Below are 21,499 nucleotides of genomic sequence, written 5' to 3' on the forward strand. Positions count from 1 at the left end.
GTGGTGGTGTAGGTCCCCCTTCTATTGGAGTATATTCTCACTCAAAGAGGCATTTTCAGCATAATTACTGCAGCTGTAATACCACTGTGGAAATTGTGCCATAAATGGGCAGAAAGTTTGCAGATTTACCCCCAGCTCATTGTTGGGTGGTGTTGGGCAGTACAGTAATGCGGCAGAAACAGTATTACCAAAGCATTTCTACCGCACCGCCCAACTCATGATGAAGCCCAGCGTGTCTTTTATAACATCAGCCTACATATCGGCAGGCCATCCATTAAGAATTAGGAAAGAAACAGTACCACTGAAGTTGGGAAACGCTGGAATACATGGAAGAGAAATCCAAGACATTATGGCCAGTAGACTTAAGGGGTGGCTAAAGGTGGAGGGCAAAACTGTGGGAGCCATAGTGAGGGGAAGTCAAAGTACAAGGGCTAAGTCATTTAAGAAGCAGGGGTCATGGGGCTAAAGACTGGTAGGGCCCAAGCCTAAAGACCATATCGGACCTGGTAGATAAGGTAAGAGAGAGCTGGGAGCCATATTTCACCTCATGTGGAATTGGTAAGCCACCAACAATACGAAATGATACTTGCCTACCAAAGAGAAGCTAGAAATAAGCAGGCTAGCCGGCAGCCATATTCTGGACCTGGTCTTTCTACTAAGCCCACCAAAATGAAAAACGAAGATTTCCCTTGGATGTGGAGCTGTAATGACAATAGTCTGTAAATAGACCCTGGGCTGCCAGGGAAGAAACAGACTGACAATTGAACAGAGAAGACCATGCATCTGGCAGGTTGAACTTTGGTGCGCAGGCAGTGCATGTCAGTGGCAGGAAACTGTTGGTGGTATTTTGGTGGTATTTTTGGTGAGCCTGTTGGTGTTTCTTTGTGGTATTTTGTTGAGCCCTAAATACAGCTGGTCAGATAGCACAGCGAGTAGAGCCCGCCGATGCAGGTTTGAATCCCGGCAGGACCAAATTCAGCCTTTCATCCTTCCGAGGTCGATAAATGAGCACCACACACCGTGGGTAATAATAAGCAGCGCTCAGATACCTGAGGGTTCATAGTGCTATATAAATGCTAAATTATTATTATTACTATTATTATTATTATTATTATTATTATTATTATTATTATTATTATTATTATTATTACACAGGACAATCTGATAATTATTCTTATACCAGTGGCACTAACGTTAAGTCAAGACTGGACTTAGTTGTCATAACTGGCCACAAACCCTCTGTTTTTTTATAAATGCTGAGAGTTCCACTAAAATTGACTTGAAATTCACAACTAATCTTGGCCGAGTATAAGATTCTGTTACATCTGAAGTTGTTGCATGAAAGAGGGAAAAAACAAAAAAAGCAACTGTCCACGTTTAAGAATGCACTGTGCAGCCCCTAAAAATGAATGACCCATGCTTGCCAATTTATGACAACATTTGCCAACCTTCAACTACATGTAACACACCCTTGTAACAAGTCATGCATTAAGCTCGCTCCTCACTTCACTAGACACTCACCAAGAATAATGTTTGATTCCGAGAGCCCCCGATACAGCAGAGTTTTGGTTTCCTCTCTCCTCTCTTCCTCATCTGCCCTTTTCTCCAGCCCGCCTGCCTTCCAGGGAATGCTGCACACCTCTTCCACCATCAGTCAGAGATTACGAGTGCCCGAGAGAGAGCCACACAGGAGACAATGTACCAGCCCAAGAGAGATTCCAACCTCCAGACAGCTCATTTTTAATACATCTTACTGTAACCTCCCATAAATGTATGTCTGCTTGCATAGACTATAATAGAATTCCGCCCCCGAAGGTGATGTCATGTGTCCATCAGAACCCCCTCTTAATCAGCCAACCCTCTAATCAGCCAACCCTCTAAAAAGTTCCACAGAACCACATGCTCATCCTACCAATTACAGCAACGAAGACAAGTGCTACATTTCTCCTGAGCTGCATTCCTATTCTGCAAATGAACAAAAGGCCTTCTTTCAGCAACATTTCACTTACTGCAAAACAAATCTAATTCTCCATGGTTATTTCTTGCACTTCCAGTTAACCTTGCACAGCCCAAATGCCTTCACATTCAGTTTAACAATCTGCACCAATGCTTGTGCACAAAGGACGTGGACTGATCTGCCCTGAATGTTAATAGGGGAAATATTAGAGGTTAGAGGATAATACTATAACTTAGTACGTTGGTCTTCTGTTTTTCATTGCACCCATAACTTTCTTGGTGCAACATGAGAACATCATGCTGTGCGGTATCAAATTCAGATTCAACTTTCAGCTTGTATATAATTTGCCCATTCATAAAACTGACATATACTAGATTGAGCACACTGTCCCACACCTGAGTATCACAACCTTGCTCACTAATGGGATTAATGTTCATCTCTGTTGAAATGTGGAGCCTTAGATAACATTCAGAACCTTGGCTAAAGTTCAGAGCTTTAGTTAAAATTCAGAGCCGCCTCTCCCTACAAAAGAATAAGTGGAGACGAGGTAGATTGAAGAAAATGACAGACTCCAAACGCACAAGGGGAGGACTGGAGGGAGTAATAAGAACAGCACAGGTCACAATTAGGAGTGTTGGGAGGCAGGAAGGCAGGGGAGAATGCAGCAGTGGAAGGCTGCGCTGAGGGGGATCAGCAGTAGGAGAGTGCAGCAAAGGACACTGGGAGTACGATTTTGTAACAACCCATAAACGAAAGAGGCCGCAGTGAGGGCACCTTATCCCAACATCAATGTGTAGAAGGCAAAGTGGGGAAGAGCTGGATCCGGCATCCAAAGACATAAGGATCCGCTGATGTACCATCTATTCCTGAACAGGCCCAGACAGGGGCATGGTAGAGCCCTTAAATGGGGCCATTAGAGGGGGCCGGTATTTGTCTGCCGGCTTCCTATGCAGCAGATGTAAAGGGATGCCGCGGCAAATCTGCACAAAGCAAAGGCAGGCATTTTTGGGAGGAAGTCTTGGGATGAAGACGGTGGCCAAACTGAAACGAGCAGCCCATTCTGCATGACAGATGGAAGGCCCAGCAAGGGCTTTGCTGATGCAGAGCTCGATGGCCCAAGATGGTCTGAGGGGCTGATGAAAAAGCCAAGGCCCAGACAGGGGCATGATAGAGCCCTTAAATTGGGCCATTAGAGGGGTCCGGCTTTGCCTGTCAGCTCCCTGTGCAGCAAATAAAATGGGATGCTACAGCCAATCGCACAAAGTGGAGGCAGACATTTTGGCGACGAAATCATGTGGGCCTCAGGACGAAGACGCGGCCATGCTGAAAGGAGAAGCCCGCTCCACATGGCAGATGGAAGGTGCAGAAATGGCTTTGCTGATGCAGAGCTCTGTGGCCCAAGGTTGTCGGAGGGGCCGATGAAAATGAAATTATTATTAAAAAAAGAAATTATTTTCCCAAATAATTCAAGCATGTTTTAAATAAATAACAATAAAGATAAAGTGCAACTAAGCAGGAATAGAAAACAGCAATGTGCCAATGCTATATCATTTTACAGTGTACAAAAAAAGCAAAAGCAGCATAGACAAGAATAACTCTATTTACTATTTAAGCATTGAGTGTGCAACATTGCAATTTTGTAATTCACAACAAAGTGATGAAAATCGTAAAACGCACAGCTGAAAATTATTTAAACAATATAATCTCTAAAGGCAGCATGTGAAAGGCAGTATCGCCAACATGACAATGCTTGATAGGTTTTTCTATGTTTAATCATTTTGCAGAGTTCGTTCATAGTGGCAATGATTTTAACCAATTCTGCTTAAACATGACCTCAAAATACTAGGGTCCTCATTACGAGTCCGTCGGTAACCGAGGCGGTAAAACCACCTGGTTACCGCCGGACTCGTATTACCATTCCGCCTCCGTGATTCCCGGAATTACCGGGGCATTACAACCCCGGTTTTCTGGGAATCAAGGAGGCGGAATGGTGTTAATCCCCATTGAGTCCTATTGGACTCAATGGGAATGGGGATCATGGAAACACCGGCAGCATCTTGTAATGCTGCCGGTGTTTCCTCGTCCGCCTGCAGGCGGGCAGTGTTAAACCCGGCAGGTCAGACCTGGCGGGAACATCACCTCCCGTCTGCAGGAGTTGTGATCGCCCGGCATGGAAACAACGGTGGCGGCGGGTTTACCGCCACCGTTGTTTCCATACCGGGCGATTTGTAATGAGGCCCTAGATCTCTATATATGAATCAAAAAATAATACTTGCTTGAATTAAAGTAATATGCAATACCAAACCTGATTAGGAAAAGTATAAATACCAAACAATTGTCAAATATAATTTCATCTGAAAACACCAAACAAGACACAAAGAAGTGTTAAAATGTATAAATACAATGAAAAAGGGGAAAGGGAAAGAAAGGGAAAAGAAAGAACAAAAAGGTGAGGTAAGTGAAATGTAATTAACATAGGAAAATACCTAGAAACCCATTTTCAAAGGTATCCAGAGCAACCAAGAGACAGAAAAAATGAAATAAGATTACTAATAATATGCCAGAAAAAGTCAGATCATTACAAAAATATATGGCTGCCTTCAGTAACATTAAGTCCAAAAGCATCATTTCAACCTAACTTCTAATCTTCGAAGGGTCAGTTTCCTATTGCCCTTGCAAGGATGGGTTTATACATGGGCATATCCAATCCATTTCAGATGTTTCCTGTCTTGATTGTGGAATTATGCAAAGTGAGTGGCTACTAGGTATTTCTCATTTTTGGAATAAATAGCTCTGACATGCTCTAAAATCCTCAGTTTTAGTTTCCTTCTTGTACAACTAATACATATTTTGGTGCAAGTACATATCAGTCCATTGCCTACAAAATCTGTATTGCAGTCAATCCGAGAAGTGATGTAATAAGACCAATTTGTACCATTCATGTGAAGATCGGAACCTTTGATGGTCAAAGAACATATGCTGCAATTTCCACAGGAAAAGCAGCCAACACGTTGACACAACCAGTGTTGATGTTTAGTGACCTACAAATAACTTTCAGTAAGTGTGTCACCAATATTTGTTGCACATCTGTAGGTGACCTGGGCTTTCGCATAAAACATATTTTAAGAAATGGATCTTTAAGTATAATGTGCCAGTTCTTGCTTACAATCATTTGGATCTGGTAGGTTTGCAGACCATATGATGTTATTAATCTAGTAACTTCTAATTCTGATGCTGTGTTTTTCTTGTTTTGTTTCATTAAATCTTGTCTGTCTCACAAATTCATTCTACAGCAACATTTCTGTATCAACTCATTTGAATAGCTCCTTTGCAAACATCTGATGGGCATATCATCATAACTTGTTTCTAAAACTGAAGCACGGGAACCGTTAAATGGGATATTATTAATGGTATTTAATGGATGACATGAGGTTTCATGGAGTATAGAGTTGCCAGATGAGTGTTTACGGTACATTTTAGTTTGAACCAATCCATCAATTGCTGAAATTCTTAAGTCTAGAAAATCAATACTCTCAATACTGGTAGCCAAGACTAATTTCAAATTCAGATGATTTTGATTCAAGAATTTAGTAAATTGATGGAACTCTTCCATACTTCCCCGCCAAATAAAAAATAGATCATCAATGAAGCGAAGCCACATTACAATGTTGGAATTCAATGTGATTGATGGGTCATTCAACACATATGTCTCCTCCCAGTAACCCATTAGGAGGTTAGCGTAGCTAGCAGCGATGTTTGTGCCCATGGCAGCTCACAAGAGCTGTAAATAATACTCCCCATTGAAAAGGAAATAATTATGTTCCAACACAAACATAATCATGTCAAGGAGCATGTCATTGTGTTTTCTAGAGCTGTATGATCGAGAATGTAAGAAAGAATTGGCTGTGTTAAATTGCTCTATACAGTGATGGTACATAAGTAACAAAAACAAAGTCATTTTCCCAAGGTATATCCTGGAGTCAATTCAAAACCTCACCAGTGTCTTGTACAAAGAAACATAGATAAGCAACAATTAAACTATCCATTTTTGGTAATGTAGAACCTTTTAATACTCATCTGTTCTCCGGTGTAGTTGCCTGTACAGAATGATGGGAATCATATCACACATTTTCTTTTTTGACCTCCTCAAACTAGATGGAAGCAGAGTTTGTGCTAGTTAAACCATTTTCTATTTTCTCTTTTTAACCAGCTCCATCCAATGAAGCAATACATTTACATATGAGTATATTTCATAATCTTTGTTTTTTTAAGTGTCATAGATCCCTTCTCTAGCTGGGGATTCACTAGTGCATGGTGCATGGTGTGCCAGGCCTTCATATCACATGAATAAAGGCCATAAAGTTGTGCCTGTTGTCTGCTCCGATTTCCAGTGCTATGCGGATGACACCCAACTCACCTTCAGGCTCCCCTCTGCCACCTCTTCTCCCTCTCTCATCCTGGATTGTCTGACTGCAATCCAGAAGTGGTGCGCTGCCAATGATCTCTGCCTCAATGCAAGCAAGAAGGAGATCCTCCATATCGGTACTCCTGCACCCCTCTTTCCCACCACTCTCTGGCCGGCCTCCCTTGGCCCAGCTCCTGCTCCCACCTCCGAGGCTAAGAACCTTGGGGTTATCCTTGACTCCTTTCTCTCCTTCTCTCCTCATATTTCCAACATCTCTAAGAAGTAAAACTACCAACTGCACCTCCTCAGAGGTATTCTTCCATTCCTCTCTTCCCCCAGAAGCTCACTGTATCTAGAGCTCAGGTGCATGAGCAGAGTAACATGCTCAGTCACAATCGACTGTCAATACTTACTGTTATTTTACACAAAAAATACTTTTCAGAAAAACAAAAAATATGAGCGTGCACCAATCGTTGCTGCTCCAAACCTCTATGTCTCACTTCTCTTCAGTCTATCTATTTAATCAATATCATTATTAACTAAACAAATAAATAACCTACTCTCAACCTTCTACCACAATCTATTGGTTGCCAAAACATGCACCAAAGCTTAAGCAGTATAGTGCAGAATTGGTTAAGGGCACGGCAGATAAAATGCTCATTCCATAGCTACAAGGGTGATCAGTGTCAATAACAGTTTTTTCAACACATGACCACATACCTTCACACTGTGTACACGGGAAAGAAGTAAGAAAAAAGGTTAGCTAGCCTAGAGCTTTGGAAATGTACCGGGAGGAACGGGAAGACCTGCCTCCTGAAGACTGGATGATTAAGCACTGTAAAGAGGGGTGGGTTAAGCCGTCTGCTCCCCCTACCATGCCTGAAGTAAATGGCGATAGTACAAAAGATGAAGGATTATATCGATTAAGAGAGCTTAAAGCAGCAACAGGATACAGTAATCAAATACATTAGCCGCCTGTGTATAGCAGTGATGAGAGCCCAGAGATACCTCTAGCAAGAGACGTGATTTCTAAAGTCCCACGGGACAAAGAGAGAAGTGAGCGATCGAATGTGACTCTAGATATAGGACAAGAAATTAAGAGATGCAAAGGAGAAAAGGACAAAGCTGACGAGATAGCGCTCATACAGAACGATTGGATGGGCAGTCAGATATTGCTCAAACTTAATAGGAAGAGCATCAAGGAAGTACAGCAAGTGGAAGATCAAGACGAGCAAGGTAAAAAAGACAGGGAACGAGAGAAACAATTGAATGAAGACAAGTCTAAAAGAAAGAGTAGACAAAGACAGGAACAGATGTATCAGAAAGAACAGTTAAGAAAGGAAGAAAGAGTGGAGAGTAAATAAAATATGACAATAGGCAGAGAGCAATTGAAGAACGAGGCAGGGTAGAAAAGAAAAGAGAAGAAGAGGAAGAATAGAAATGAAGAGACAACAGAATACAGAGACACAAAGACGATGAGGTGCGTAGGGCAAATGAGAGAAGAGAAGTGAAAAGACAGGAAGAAGAAAGGGTTAGGAAGGAAGCAAAGAAACAAAGAAAGTTTAATGAGGAAATGGAACGAAACAGAAGGCAGAGGACAAGTGATATTGATCGCATTGAAAGAGAATTAATGGAACCGATTCCTGTAGTATTATGGACTAGTAGTATTATGCAATGACATAGAGAAGTTCCTCCTATCACAAGAACCTATGCCAGGACCCTCTCGAGTAAAAGTGGAGAATTTTGAGATAGGAAATATCGGAGACAGATCAAAAAGGCTGTCCTTTCCCTCCCTCCCACCTCCCAAAACCGTGATTGGCTGTTGTGCTTCCTTGCTGGGAGTTAGGCGGCCCTGCAGTCCACTGCGCTCAGCATTTTCAGCTTGCCTGAGCCGGTGACTGAAGACTGTGTACACACAGTATTTAGCCCCTCTGTGGGCCTGATTGCTAAATTGTTCTTGGATGTCGGTGTTTCCCCCATTGCGTGTGTTCCCCTGCCCCCTGTCCCCTTCCGTGGCCTTCCTCGTTGATCCCCTGCCTCCATCCCTCCTGCCTCCCACAACCCTGATTGGCCATTGTGCTTCCTTGCTGGGAGTTAGGCGGCCCCGCTGTCATCCGCGGTTGGCATTTCCAGCTTGCCTGAGTCAGTGACTGAAGACTGTGTACACACGGTATTTAGCCCCTCCGTGGGCCTGATTGCTAAATTTTTCTTGGGGGCCTGTGTTTCCCCCCATTGCGTGTGTTCTCCTGCCCCCTCTCCCCCTCCATGGCCTTCCTCGTTGATCCCTCCCTCCATAATTCCCGCCCCCCAACACCCTGATTGGCCATTGTGCTTCCTTGCTGGGAGTTAGGCGGCCCCGCAGTCCACCACGCTCGGCATTTCCAGCTTGTCTGAGCTGGTGGCTGTGTACACACGGTATTTAGCTCCTCCGTGGGCCTGATTGCTAAATGTTTCTTGGGTACCTGTGCTTCCCCCATTGTGTGTGTTCCCCTGCCTCCTATCCCCCTCCGTCGCCTTTCTTGTTGATCGCCTCCTACCTCCCACCTCCCAGCCCTCCCACCACCCTGATTGGCACGCCCTCCCCACCCCTCATCACAGGCATTACCAGGGCAGCTCCTGCCCAGCAGCCCCACCACTAAGGGCCCCTTAGGCAAAGGGCGGCTCCCACTGTAGCGGCTCCCTGTAAGTGTCTGCAGGTGTCCGCAGGGGATGCCAGCTGCCAGTCACCTTCCTTCAGATGGCCCGGCTTACCCCCCTTCCACCTGCAGGGTGTTTCTTCCCACCGTGTGTTTTTAAATGTGACTGTATGATTACCATAAAATTACATCGTGAAACCTAGGCCTTTCTCCCTCTATTCAGGATTCTCAAACTTAGGTGGGTTTCCATGTGTGTTTAAATTTGACTGTCTGAGTACCATAAAATTGCATTATGAAACCTAGGCCTTTCTCCCTCTATTCAGGAATCTCAAACTTAGGTGGGCTTCCACCGTGTGTTTAAATGTGACTGTCCGAGTGTCGTCTTGTCCCATTGCTCAAGTTGCTTGCCTCTCGCTGTCCTGTCTGCCTGCTCCAGTTGTCCTTTATAGTGTCTCTGCCTTTCCCTTCCACCTCTCCCCTCTCCCACCAATTCTATGGTGCTCTCTGTCTCTCCTATCTTTTCCAACTGTTTATCTATTGACTTATCCTGCTCTCCTTACCAAATCTGGTGGGAAAAGGTTTAAAAAGGACATCCTGCTCTCCAACCCAGGCCTCCCTATCGCTGACACCTACACCAGTGCCTCCTCCAAGGAAACTCTCACTGACATCCTCTTTGTCGTTCCTTCGCCAGACCTATGGACCCTTCATATGGTCTTTGTGCCCCCTCTTTCTCTTCCTCTCCCATTAATGGTGGCACCCGGTGGGACGCCCTCCTGGCATCCTTCCATTCCTCTAAGGTCATCATTAATGTTTACTCTAATGGGATCGTCTTGGTTCAAGGCCCTCAGGCCAACCTTCACCTCTTTGATAGACGCTTCCCGTGCCTCATCAACATCCTTTCTTCTCCTGATGTCCCCTCTCCCCTTTCCGTGACTTCCTCACCTCCTCCTTATGCCTCCTCCTCGGCTACCTTGCCTTCTCCTTCCCTCTCTGCCCCTTCTCAGGCTCCTTCTACACCTCTGAAGGGTATCCTTCAAGGATGGCAACCTTCTCTATTTTGCCACTCTAAACTCTCGCTCTGCTGTCAAACACTCCTCTGATATTTGCCGCCTTCTTGAAGAACTTGACCTTCATGTCCTCAGTCTCACTGAGACATGGTTCATGGCCAGCTCTATCACTAGTTTTGACATGCTCCTACCTGATGGCTACAAGATCCTCTCCGCACCCAGGCCCAACCGTGCTGGTGGGGGTGTAGCCCTGATCTTCCCTGAGTGGATTCCTGCCTCTGTCACTCCTAGGCAGACCTACTCCTCTTTTGAATGCCTCATCTGCAGGCTGTCTCTCTCCCCTAGCCATTGCCTTACTGTGTCTACTATCTATCACCCACCTGGTCAGATCTCCTCCTTCCTCTCTGTGTGGGCAGCCGTCTCCTCCTCACTCCTGGCCTCAACCGCTCAACTCCTCTTTCTTGGGGACTTCAACATCCACCTGGATGCCTTGTGTCCTTCCTCTGTACTCTTTCGTGACGTTTACAACTCTCTCTCACTCGCTATCCTCCCCTCTGGCCCGACTCACCTGCAGGTCGCACTCTGGATTACATCCTGTCCTCACTCTCCTCCTATCCACTCCCTCCCCCTACTCCCTGTTCTTCCTCTGGCCCTTCTGCAGCCACCTCTCCTCCTTCCTTCTCTGCCTTTCCCTGTTCTCTGCTGATAAGGTTAATAGACAAGTCCGATCTATGAAAGTCTCGTCGAAACAGGTTCACCCCTGTTCCTCCAAATCTATCAATGACCACATCGACTGCCTGGCTCCTGCCAAGGCTGATTTCTGCAATCACTCCTTCGCCACTGGAGTCTTCCCATCCCCCCTGAAGCACTCCCTTATGCACCCTCTTCTTAAGAAACCCTCTGCTGACCCCTCCTGCCTGGCTAACTATCGCCCAATCTCCATCACTCCCTTCCTGGGCAAGCTCCTGGAGAAACCGGCCATCTCCCAGCTTAATCTCCACACTGAATCTGAGCGGCCAGAGCACGGAAACTGCTCTCTTGAACATCCGTGAAGACCTGCTTTCCAACCTTGACTCTAACACCCCTTGCATCCTCATCTTGCTTGATCTCTCTTCTGCCTTTGACACTGTCAACCATGCCGTCCTGCTCAACCGTCTTCGTGATAACTTGGGTATCACTGGTCAGGCTCTGGTGTGGCTGACTTCTTTCCTCTTCACCCGACCCACCCAGGTCCAACTTGGGTCCTTCCTCTCTGCTATCTTTTTCTCTACCTGTGGTGTCCCCCAGGGGTCTAAGCTCTCTCCCTGGCTGTTCAACCAATACCTGGCACTTCTTGCCCACCACATTGCTGCTCTCTGCCCCAACTTTCAGTGCTATGCGGATGACACCCAGCTCATTTTCAGGCTGCCCTTGGCCTCCTACTCTCCTTCCCTCATCTGTGCCTGTATGTCTGCTATCCAGGAGTGGTGTGCCGGCAATGACCTCTTCCTTAATGCCAGTAAGACTGAGATTCTCCTCATTGACACACCCACTCCCTCCTTCCCTGTGGCTCTCTGGCTGGCCTCTCTTGGCCCTATTCCTGCTCCCACCTGTGAGGCTAAAAACCTTGAGGTCATCTTCGACTCCACACTCTCCTTCTCTCCTCACATCTCTGACGTCTCTAAGAAGGCACACTACCAGCTGCACCTCCTCAGAGGTATTCTTCCTTGCCTCTCCTTCCCCCAGAAGCTCACTGTCTCTAGAGCTCTGGTTCTCTCTGGCTGGACTATTGTAACAGCCTCTTTCTAAATCTGCCTGCTTCTACTCTCCGCCCTCTGCAACTTATCCAGAATAGGACTGCAGTACTTGTCCTTGGCCTCAAGCCCAGGGATCGTATCTCTCCACGACTGAAATCTCTGCACTGGCTCCCAGTGGCTGCGAGGATTAAGTTCAAAACCCTCTGCATCGTTTACAAGGCCTTCTGGGGCCTGGGGCCTCAATACCTTCAACTCTCTCTTCCTAAATATCTTCCTTCTCGAGCTCTTCGCTCATCTGCCTCCAACTCCCTAAGAGTCAGTCGCTTCTCCAAGAAACAAGTTGGTGGTAGATCTCTTTCTTCGGCTGGGGCCTCCCTCTGGAACAGCCTCCCTGCCTCCCTTAAACGTGAGGAGAACCATCTCTGGCTCTGGAAGCACCTCAAAACCTTTCTCTTTGCTTCTGCTTTTTCTCCTCCTCTCCTCTGCTGACCTCCTGGCTGTAACCGGAACTGCACTGGCTATCTCCTGGCTGTAACCGGAACTGCACTGGCTACCTGGACACCCTCTGGTCTCAGGCCCAGGTCCTTCCCCCGCCAGCGTCACTCACCTGCACTGCCCACCTGGCAACCCCCGCACTTGGGGACTGTTCTGTTTCCCTACAGTCCCCCTACCTGCCCTTGACACCTAATGCCCGCACTTAGCCATGCACTTGCCACTTGACGGCCGTTTACTTACTCATTGTTATCATCTTCCCATGTACTACACTTGCCACATGCTGGCAGTTTACTTACTTATTGTTATCATCTTTCCCATGTACTGCACTGTCCCAGCCCCCTTCTCATGCACTTGCATGATCTGAATGACACCTGGACTAGTAGGATCGTTGTACGTCCTCCCCTTGTTCCCCTCCCTTGCCTCGTCGCGCCTTGAAACATTTGTGTATAGGCACGTTATAAATGCCATATCATATCATATCATATCATTCTTGGGGAAAGGGGTGGCGACATTTGGAAGAGAGCAGGATACACAAGGGTCACAGAAGACAGTGCATGATGGAGCACCGTTTAAAAATTGTAGAGCGGCAGTCAGGAAAGCGCTTAGAGTGCAATATCCTGATACCTTAGATATGGGCGCAATTATGGCATGTAAGATACAGGAAGGTGAAGATCCGCTTGCTTACATTCAGAATTTTCAAGAGCAGTGTTCTTTGGAAATGCAGGAGCCGTGGGAAAATCGATACGTGTATTCTGTCATATTCTATGTCAGGGATTGCCAGACCAGGTACAGCGACAGCTCAAGAAGCTGGTGGGTCTGTAGGCAAAGCCATGGCCAGAAATACAGCTGACCATTGCGCACCATTGCTGATTATTGCAGCAGAAAAATCAAAAGAGAGAAGATGCAAGGAAGATCGAGGAAGCTAAGTTAGTACAGAAGAAGCTGTCAAAATATGCTATGGAAGGGGCGATGCGGACCAGTGGGGAAGGGTCAGGATCACAGCAGGCAACAGGTATGCCGCAGGTGAATAACCAATGGCAGTCGGATCAAGGAGGGAAAAGATTTATGCCGAGAGGCAGAGGAGGTTTCAGCAGAAGAGGAGGCTTTCAGAATAATCAGGGATATTTTCAGAATAACCAAGGTGGTTTTCAGAATATGCAAGATGATAATCAAGGCATGCAGCGAGGGCAAGTTGGAGGATTCCCTCCTGTGTGTTGGATATGTGGAATGACAGGGCACATTGTGCGAACATGTGGGAGCCAAGGGGATGTACAAAATGGGAACAGCTTATCCTCCAGCATATAGACCACAAAGGCGGGGAGGGTACGCCCAAGATCAGACAGTGTATCAAGCACAAGTGCTGCAAACACAACAGGCTTTGCAACCACAGCAAGCACCCATGCAAATACAGCAGAGCGCAAACACAGGACAGCTATTGACTCCTACAGTAGGGGTTGTCACGGTCATGGGAGGGATTCCTTTTACAGGTAAAGGAATAAGTATGTACCCACAAATGGACAGCTCACACAGTGTCTTGATGTGTCCAGTACTATCGGTGACGCCAAATCCTCAAGAGGAACCGAGCGTTGACATTACCATAGGAAGCAAATCCTTTTCTTTTTTAGTAGACAAAGGGGCAACTCGCTCATGTATACGAGAGGGAAAATTTCCTTTATCAGGTAATGCCATGAATGCTCTCTGGAGCTACAAATAACAAGTAGAGTTCCTTTTACTGATAAATTGCCAGTCTCTATAGGAGAGTGTGATATGTCTGTTCCGTTGTTGTATTCAAGGCAGACACAACTTAATATACTGGGCAGAGATCTAATGACAAAGTTAAATATGACACTCTCCTTCAATGATGAAGGCATAGTGTGTCCAATGACAGGAATACATTATTTAAAAGTGGGTGAATTCATCATGGCATTTACTGGGCAAATAGCTCTGGGGAAACGCTGTTAGAGCCTGAAGTCTTTCACTTTGGGGTATGCATTTTGTTAACGTGGCTACCCGGTTTAGTGGGCAAGATTATGAGAATACCTGATGAATTTCTGTTCAGACCACAGATACCAATGGACAAAGAGGGGGGACAGGTCTTTCCCTTGGAATTGCAGGCAGCCATAGTACGAGGAGAATTGGCCATGCTTGAAGGTTGGGATAAGAGCAGGCCATGGAGAACAGTGATTGCTATTGGAGAAGGATGTAGATTGACTGATGTCACTGACGCGGATATGTTTAGAGACGACCCGTCAGATGACAAAGTAGTGTTTGAAATGAGCATTACGTATTGGATCAGGACAGAAAGACGAGAGATTCCCCAGAAAATGATTAGAGTGCGGCAGCATCCTGCATTCTTTGATGAAGATATGTAGAAAGTTTCCATTTCTTTATGGACTACTGACCCCTATGACATAGGCCTGTTAAAGGGGTTGGAGGAGTTACAATTAAAATACTTAGGTGATAAAGGTGACAAAGGGAATTTACTTTCTTATGATGAAGTAGGACATGTTATTGAACTCGCTGGTGGTGTGTTGAGCACAAGGTTTATTGCACTGTTGTCCTGCCTCTGTTGTGTATGTTATTTCAGTTCCAAGCAGTGCATCAGTGCTTATTCACACATTTATATTGTGACTCCTTCTGCTATGTTCTTAGCGTTCTCAGAGTTCTCATCCACCAAGTGTGTCTGCAGATTAGCTCAGTTGTTCTTGAAATGATGCCAGGAAGAATTCAGTATTAACTTTCATTGTGGCCTTGATGGATCCCCGCTCAATTCTGAAAACGACATCAACAGATACACTGAATCTAACGTGCCAGCAAATCATACGTAAATTGCATGTTGAATAGTTTGGGTGCTGGAAGGACAGCCAACATGTTTCATGTCCTTCTCAAAAGGCCATAACATACAATACAAAACAGCATCTGACATTGCCTAAACATACAAAATACCTTTTCAAATACTCAGCTGTGACTGTTGAAATAAGCAGTGTTGGAATAACAGTTTTCACTTACCTGTTCCAAGTGGATGTCAGGGGCGGTCTTCAAATGGTGCTGTGGAAGCCTGTTGTACACCTCCAATTAGTGCAGCATGTTTCTTTCACTGAGTACCTGACCGACGTTTAAGATGATCGTCTGGACCACACAACTTATTTCCTTCACATATTGGTTATTGCTAATGAAATGCATGACCATATGGTGAAGGACATGCGCAAAAGGGGCCACATGCATAATCTTGACATTTTATTGCGCAGCACAATATTAATTTCACTGTTAGCAGCAACAAATTGCAGCTGTAGGTGCCAAGGGCAGCACCATCTTCACCCTCTCCCAGATGTCAACTCCACTGAGTCCAATGCTCCAAATGCTTGCCTTCACAAGGTGGACTGGTTCAACTTTGCATGCATCTGCTTCTGCCATATAATACATCTAGATAGATAAGCCTCTGGTGTGGCAGGGAAAGGGAAATGACATCCATTGTTTGGTCAAAGCCATGTATACAGTGCTATGTCCACAGGTCCACATATCCATAGTGAAGTGGACTTTCTTCCCTCACACTCACATAGTGCCTGCCCAACTGAAATATTCACCTTGTTGCACAACTCTAGGACAGCCTTGAGTGAAAAGTAACATTGACTCTGAATTTCCTAGTGCTGACTGACTCTACTCATACAGCAATGGAAACCACACTGTTTCACAAAAGAATAGTCAAAGGGGCCTTTAGACCAAATTACCACCATTCAAGTGGGGAGCATGCAACCTGTGGTATTTTTGGTCCATGTTCCAATGTCTCTATCGCACTAAACTGGTGCAAAGGGGTATCACTGCACGAAAAATATCTGGTGCTTGCAATCTTGACAGTATAGGTATGGGTCTTATGGTGATTTTCTGCTATTGGTGGGAGGGCTGCACGTGAGGTCTTGTGACATCATCCCAGTTCATGGTGCCATCTCATATAGGACTTCAAGGACATGGTACCCTAGTTGGCACCAGTTCTAATGTGGTTGAAATCCTGAAATGTTGATTTTCATCGTCAGCTGACTGACTCTGTTTAACTGGTTGTGAAGGTGGTCATTTTTTTAAAAATGTACTTGTGTTAATCAACAAGAGTTTTACAAAATAAAGTATCAGTCATGTCCATCACATTGTAGATGAGTATCACTGTCACGTTTGGCCTGGCACCTTGAAGGCCTCTCAAGGCTGAGCGTGCGTTTGCGATTTAGCTGAGAGAAGGTTGCAATTTACGTGTTGAAGAATTTTGAAGGTCGCAAGTAACCAGGAGGTTCTGTTGCCCGCAGATGCTGAATAGAATCTTTCCCGACAGAGGGATCACAGAATCGACACAGGTTGGTAGCGGACAGACCTCTAATGGCTAGATTTTCAGTTGTTTGAAGTAAGTTAAGTCTAGCTCTCAGCAAAATGTCACGAACCTGTTTAGACCGAAACTTCTTAATGAACCGTTGAAGTTCGTTTAGTTTCGTTGTGTTGCTGGGAAGGTGGGTCATCAGTTTGTTGTTCGCAGCCACTTCCACTGTCCTTATCCAGTCCAGATCTTTTAGTCTCTTCAAGACTTTCACAGGGTTCTTGTGCAGTTCCTCTTTGTCGCTTGCGACTGAAATCAGTGTGTCTAGATTTGTCCTGCTCCAAAGGTTGAGCATATTGCAGCTAGTGTCTAGGCCTTCTTGATTTATCAAGTTATAAATCGAAGGCTTCTTTGACATCCGGCACTTCCGAAAGAACATCAGTGCATTGCATTTGACCGTGCCTGATAGCGACAGCAAGCTGAGTTCCTGTCTAATAGAGACTACAGAAGTGGAGTTTGGTAAGCATAGAACTGATCTCCAAAACATGGCCTCAAGTTTGGGCCAAAGTGTCATTGGTATATTTGGCATTGCATCTGCTCCATACGTCAAAGCTCAGACCACTTTCATTTTGTAAAAATTCAGCACCGGATCATAGAAAAGCGGCCACAATTCATTTTTAACCATTGTTTGAATTTCTTATGTGTGAATGAATGAATATGAATATATGAGTAAATGACTGGTATGAATGACTATTAGTGGAAGAGTGATCAATTGAAGTATGGTTATGTGATGTTGCACGGCACAAGCCACTTTACCATCGAGGGCCCCATTCTGGGATTTACCTTTGGAATTGTTTTGCACAAACTTTCGCAGTGTTGCTTTATCTAGTATTTCACTAGCTTTTTTTGATTACATCTGTTTGAAGGAATTTGAATTTTTTAGATATTTAATTGTGATAGGCATTTGTGTACAATACCAATTAAAATATGTCAACTTTTTAGACTTAATAATAATGTCTTTTTTCATTGTTGAATGCTTGGTTGTGGTCTGAGGACATGAGTTAGTCCTTCCCGTTAAAGAAAGCGGTGAATTCTGAGTCACAAGCTGTATTGTTCATGTTTTAAGCGCCAAGCCTTTCATTTAAGGGTCTGGTTGAGACTCCACATAATTTCCCTCAACCTCTCTGTGTTATGATGTAGGTCTATGAAGGCAATGAAAATCTGCGGGCGACCTTCCAGGACCTTGCTCTTTAGAGCGCTTATCATAAGGATGTCCGCTGAGGTTTGCAGGTCCTTCTTAAAACCAGTTTGTAGGTAATCATTGCAAGGGGTATTTTTGGCCCATTTTCTGAAGTCTCTTAGGAGCATGGAGCCAAAGACCTTCCAGATGGAGTCCAGCCAGGCGATAGGACAATAGTTTGCAGGGTCACTCTTGTTTCCTTTTTTAAAAATGGGAACAACTGTGGCTGATTTCCACGATGGAGGGATCAACTTCAATTCCGTACATCCGCAAAATATTTTGCCACAGAGGTCACCCCATTCCGACCAGAGAGCCTTAAGATCCACATTTGTAATTCTGTCTAGGCCAGCACTCTAGATTCCTTTAATTTCTTGATCAAGGTTGTTATTTCTTCTTTGTCATCTAGACACACCCAGTTTGATGGCTCTGGACTGGGAATTTGTGTGAGGGAGTTGGGCGGATGTTGGAACAAGGTCTTAAAAAAGTTTACCCAAATTGACTCTCCTATGCTGGTAACGATGCGTGACTCTGTAGCTGGTGATGTCGACTTCAGTAAGGACCAAAATTCTACACTTTTTTCCCATATGCTCATTGGGGATGCTTTGGCTTGACACATTTTATATGTTTTAATGCATCTTCAATGGTGTCTTTGGAGTGTAGTGGGTGAATTGTGTACTGATCTAAATTGTTGGCTGCACTAACAGGATCTCCACATTCAAATTGACCATTTGATAATGAATCTTGCATTATTTGGGTGGTTTATATCTCTGTAGTATTCATTGTTTTCTTTCAGATATTGTAGGACTTGTCTAACTTTGTTACAGTAGACTAGTTGTTGCCAGATGTTTTTTGTCTTGTGTTGGTATACCATTAACCAGTACAATCAAAGATTGATCTACTGGCCATTATACTCCAAGAGTTTCTACATTTTCTTTAAGATCTAATGGCAAATATACTACTTTGCCACAGACTCCTTTTAGTAACTAAGGTGGATGCAATTTGGCCATTTTCGGTTGAAGGCGTGTTATAGCTTGTAATGGGTGTACTCTTTGGATTATAATGCTCTCATACATGTTACGTTGTTGGAGAGCCTTTGGAAGTGGGAATATTTCTAAGTTATTAGTGACAGCACATGATAGCATTTGGTTATTGTCAAGCTTTGATTTTGCAATATGTGCAAACTATAGCGGGTTCAGTTATTTTGTATTTATATTCTGCTGTTAGACATAAAGCTAATTGGAACCATTGGGATTCCTCATTGTCCTCTATTTTGTAGGACATATCTACTATTTGTGTGTATTTCTTATAAAAGGTTCTGCGTCAACAGATACATTCTTGGTCTGGGTTTTCAGCAGATGTGTTTTCAAACTTAGCTATACATTTTTTGTATGTGCTTATTAGGAGGTTGGTGTTTGTGAGGCTTTCGCTAATGTTTTCTAAAGTTACTGAATTTTATAAATCAACTTCAGTTCAGAAATATTTACTTTGGATGTGCTCTATTTTTCAAATGAGTTCTTTGGCTGTTCCATGTAGGACAATGCTATTTAAATTGTGCAGTTCTAGAGCAGGTCTTTTTGCATAGTATAGTCTATGCACAAGATTCCGTATAGTGGAATGGGGTGTTGCTAACATTTTGATGTGGTCGAAAGTGCTTTTGTAGGCAGTTCCGGAAATGCAGGCTAACAAATGTCTTTGCAGTCCAGTGTGGAGTCCATGGTTTGTAAAGTTTTTATTCTACTTTTGTCTTTTAATTTAATATAGTGATTGCGTAATTGTTGTAAAGATTTGAAGGATTGTTGGCGTATGTTACACATTGAGCTGCATGTCCATTTGTACACTGGATGGTTTGTTTGAGCGAAGGAACATTTGGTTGAAAGTTTGTTGGGGACATTTATTCTATAGGGGTTTCTTTTGCCATAATGGTGTCTCCTACCATTTCACACCCCCAACCATTACTGTCTATGTCAATAGTTTTTTTGTTTGTTCTTGTTTCTAAGACTTCATTGAAATATGGTTCTGTGCTGCTTGTGTGAATCCATTCACCTTCACAGAACTTTGAAAATATATCAATATTGACATTGCACATGTTCTGAAGTACTTTATGTAATTAATTGATTAATCTAGTTAGTGGTTTCATTCTGTTTAAAATCAATATAAACAACTTTCTCTTTAATAGAAATGCACTGTCAATTAGAGCTTCGAGATTAGTGTTCTGATGTAGTTTTTAAGGGTAGATTATGACTTTTAGCTGTCTTTATAAGATTGTGAAGAACTGTACTGTGGAAATGTATTTGTAAAATACATTTATTGGAATGCTTTACTGTGGCTATGTTAGCATTGGTAGATATAGTGCTAGGTTCATTGGTAGGTTTGCTTTTGTTTATACATCTTTTTTTTCTTTTCGTTTTTGGAAGAAGGGCCTTCCTTTTTTTAGTAGTCACTGGTTTTGTTTTGTTTATTGCGGTTACCAGCTGTTTTGTTTTAATGTTTTCTCTAAATTGTTTGAAAGGTGGATTACTGTATGGCTTACTTTTATTCTTGTCTGCTCTATTCTTTCTTTGTTTTCTACAGAGTTGCTTTTTAGTAGGCATTCTGTACTGTCTGTTTGGAAAATTGAAAGTTTGAGTTTGAAAGTTGTGGAATGTACATGCATGTAGTGTGGATTGGTGTGTGGGTGTGACTGCACAGATGGAGAGTGATGTGTGATTGTGTAGTGGAATGATAGGTGTAGTAGGGAAGGTTGTAAGGGTAATAGTTTGTGCAGGTGTGATGGGTTTGGGTTAGTAAGAGAGTTGTGGTGTTATTGAATAAATAAGGACATTATGACGTTTTGAGGAAGACAAGGGTGTTGTATTGACAGTGTTCAGATGGTAATAGGAAGGGTGTGAATGTTGCAATATAATGAGCAAGAGTGAAATAAATGTTGATAAAAAAATACTCCAGACTGATATATGGTGAAAGTACATTGTTACATTTAAAAAGGTATACATTGTATATTAGTGTACTTACTTTGTACGATGTGAAGAGCGTTCTTTTTTTGGTAGCTGTCTTTGGCAATCTTATTATTTCCTGTGATTATAAAAGAAAGGTAGTGGTATATGTGGTAATAGTGAAGTATTTTTAGTAATCAAGGTTGTTATCTATTAAGGTAGGATGAGTTGGGAAAAAAGTTAATGAAGTTGTGTTATGGGTGTTTACTAAAATGTGTTAACTATGATGTTAGAACAATTGCAGTATGATTAGTGCTGTTTGGCACATTAGAAGTAACGGGGCAAAAATGGATCTGAGAAAACAGTGCATATCTAGCTTATTTTTGTGCTGCTAATTTTAATACAATGTGGTGTAATGTATGTGTAATGTGTTACAGTGTATTTAAAGAATAGGAAAACTGTGGCCTAGTGGTAATGCAATGGGGGATTATTGATGTAGTAGTGTTTGGTGTCTTATGGTAGAGGTTGGGAAAGAAGAGTACTTTATATGTAAGGTGAAGTGTTGCATATAGATTCTTTGGTGGTATACACATATGTGTGAGCAGGTGGTGGATGGTGGCAGTGTATGGGATGTAATGAAAGAGGTTGGAAAGTGTGACATTTATATGGAATGGAAAATGGAAAATGCTGACAGTTAAAAAATGTTTCTTTTTAGGAGCATTTTCATTAAAGTTAAAAAATGTAGATATGCATTTATAGCAGCACTGTGTGTAACTGCTTTGTAAAAGAAAAGAAA

Source organism: Ambystoma mexicanum, chromosome 6p, assembly GCF_040938575.1.
Source record: "Ambystoma mexicanum isolate Mex_15411 chromosome 6p, UKY_AmexF1_1, whole genome shotgun sequence".
In the NCBI taxonomy this organism is placed as follows: domain Eukaryota; kingdom Metazoa; phylum Chordata; class Amphibia; order Caudata; family Ambystomatidae; genus Ambystoma; species Ambystoma mexicanum.